We start from the raw sequence: 2932 nt of genomic DNA, 5'->3' as shown, positions 1-2932 counted from the left end.
CTTTAGTGATACATGTGAAATCTTATTCCTTGTCTCTTTTATCATTTCCAGTATACCACAAATTTTACCTAAACTCCTGAGGAAGCTCCAAATGAGCGAAACATGTTGAGTGGTAGTCAGGGAGTGGTATTCTTCCCATCAATTACATTGTTAGATGTGGACATTAGGAGACTTTTTTAATCATGTGTTGCAATGTTATGTAATTGTATAAATAAATAAATACATTTTATTTGTATATACATGTCTTTCTACTCTATTTACTTTATCTATAGAAGCACCTTAAAAAGTCCCTGGGGTTTTTTACCCCTTTTCCCTCTCTTGCTTACATTGTCCATATGGGATGTGGTGCCAAAGTTTTTAGATCCATATTTTTTATTTCCTCCAACCTAGGTTATTTAAAAACATGACTGAAATAAAAAATAAAGGAACGTTGAATTGAGTCCCATCAGGTAAGCCCACCTATCAGATGTGCACTACAAATGCAGGCTCCACTGGTAGTAAGTGGGTATAAGGGAATGATTTATGTTAATGTGGAAAGCTGGTGAAATGGAATAAACTTGTTTCCCCAAATATCAACCAGTAAAATTACCAGTTACATTTTATAAATAAAAGGTGTGCTTGACAAAAAAAAAAAAAAATAGAAAGTCCAGAACATTCAGGGTATGTTACATAATACAGCATGCCAGGTCAAAGACATCTGAACAAGGATAAACTTAGATGACTTTCTTGAGCTCATCGTACAAGACCAAGACAAAAGCACCACCCATTCCTCTGAGCACGTTGGACCAGGCACCCTTGAAGAAAGCCCTGCCACCCTCATCTCTTGCAATCTTCTTCCAGCAGTCAATTGTGCCACTGTACATGATCTCAGCTCCTTTTCTTCCAGACTGCATCATCATACGACGACGGACTGTGTCAAATGGGTAAGAGGCAAAGCCAGCCACTGCTGTTACTGTCTGAGCAATCATCCAGCTGATAAACATGTGTGTGTTTTTGGGATCTGGAAGCATACCTTTAGCTGTGTCATAGATTCCAAAATAAGCAGCTCTGTAAATGATGATTCCCTGGACAGACACGTTGAAACCTTGGTAGAGACCTTTAAGCCCATCGGATTTGAAAATCTTGGCAAGGCAATCACCAAGACCCTTGAATTCTCTGCCAGCGCCAGCCTTTCCAACATCAGCAGCTAGACGGGTTTGAGCAAAGTCAAGTGGGTAAACAAAGCACAATGAGGTGGCTCCAGCAGCTCCACCAGATGCCAGGTATCCGGCAAAGTAATGCCAGAACTGGGTCCTCTTGTCAACATTATCAAGGAAGATCTTCTTGTACTTGTCTTTGAATGCAAAGTTGAGGACCTGGGTTGGGAATTACCTGATCACATTGGCGAGGTTACCATGCCAAAAAGACACGAAACCTTGTTCTTTGGGGATACGGACAACGCAGTCTATGATTCCTTTGTATTGCTTGTCAGCTGTGATTTGTTTGCTTGCATGTTGGACTTGAAGCAAAAGCTTGACTCGTTCAATGGGCGCTACAGTGGTCTTGGAGATAGCAGCGGCCACACCACCGGCCAAGAAGTCCTTGGCGAAGGAGATTGCTGCGTCGGTCATGATGGTGTTCTAGGAGAGTGGCTCTTACTGCAGCACTAAGCTTCCGCGGGCTGGGGTGGTGCCAAAGTTTGACTGTTCCTGCCCTCTACATGAAAAAGTCTCCTTCTTCATGTTTTTGTCTCTTCAATAGGGATGAGCTTCGAGTTCGTCTCGAACATCGGCTGTTCGCCAGTTCGCTGGACAGCGAACAGTTTGGGGTGTTTGCGGCAAATTAGAAAGCCACAGAACATCCTTTAAAAGTCTATAGGAGGAATCAAAAGTGCTAATTTTAAAGGCTTATATGCAAGTTATTGTCATAAAAAGTGTTTGGGGACCTGGGTCCTGCCCCAGGGGACAAGGATCAATGCAGAAAAAAGTTTTAAAAAAGGCCATTTTTTCTGGAGCAGTGATTTTAATAATGCTTAAAGTGAAACAATAAAAGTGTAATATTCCTTTAAATTTCGTACCTGGGGGGTGTCTATAGTATGCCTGTAAAGGGGCGCATGTTTCCTGTGTTTAGAACAGTCTGACAGCAAAATTACATTTCAAAGGAAAAAAAGTCATTTAAAACTACTCGTGGCTAATAATGAATTGCCGGTCCGACAATACACATAAAAGTTCATTGATAAAAACGGCATGGGAATTCCCCACAGGGGAACCCCGAACCAAAATTTAAAAAAAAAATGATGTGGGGGTCCCCCTAAATTCCATACCAGGCCCTTCATGTCTGGTATGGATTTTAAGGGGAACCCTGCGCCAAAATAAAAAAAAAAAATGGCGTGGGGTCTCCCCAAAAATTCATACCAGACCCTTATCCGAGCACGCAACCTGGCAGGCCACAGGAAAAGAGGGGGAATGAGAGAGCGCCCCCCCCTCCTGAACCGTACCAGGCCACATGCCCTCAACATTGGGAGGGTGCTTTGGGGTAGCCCCCCAAAACACCTTGTCTCCATGTTGATGGAGACAAGGGCCTCATCCCCACAACCCTTGCCCGGTGGTTGTGGGGGTCTGTGGGCGGGGGGCTTATCGGAATCTGGAAGCCTCCTTTAACAAGGTGACCCCCAGATCCCGGCCTTCCCCCCTGTGTGAAATGGTAAGTACCCCTACCATTTCACAAAAAAAGTGTCAAAAATGTTAAAAATGACAAGAGACAGTTTTTGACAATTCCTTTATTTAAATGCTTCTTCTTTCTTTTATCTTCTTTCTTCTTTCTTCTATCTTCTATCGTCTTTCTTCTATCTTCTTTCTTCTATCCTTTATCTTCTATCTTCCTTCGGTTTCTTCCTCCATCTTCTTCTTCTTCTGGTTCTTCCTCCGGTGTTCTCGTCCGGCATCTTCCTCCG

The 2932-nt window shown here is 43.0% G+C and overlaps 1 pseudogene; it reads right to left on the bottom strand.

The window, feature by feature from the left end:
- Positions 1 to 354: 354 nt before the first annotated feature.
- LOC141121989 (ADP/ATP translocase 2-like) lies at positions 355 to 1616 on the bottom strand (annotated as a pseudogene).
- Between the last annotated feature and the right edge of the window lie 1316 nt (positions 1617 to 2932).

This window comes from Aquarana catesbeiana, linkage group LG01 (genome assembly GCF_042186555.1).
Source record: "Aquarana catesbeiana isolate 2022-GZ linkage group LG01, ASM4218655v1, whole genome shotgun sequence".
In the NCBI taxonomy this organism is placed as follows: Eukaryota; Metazoa; Chordata; class Amphibia; order Anura; family Ranidae; genus Aquarana; species Aquarana catesbeiana.
This window is presented reverse-complemented; position numbering and strand designations above follow the sequence as displayed.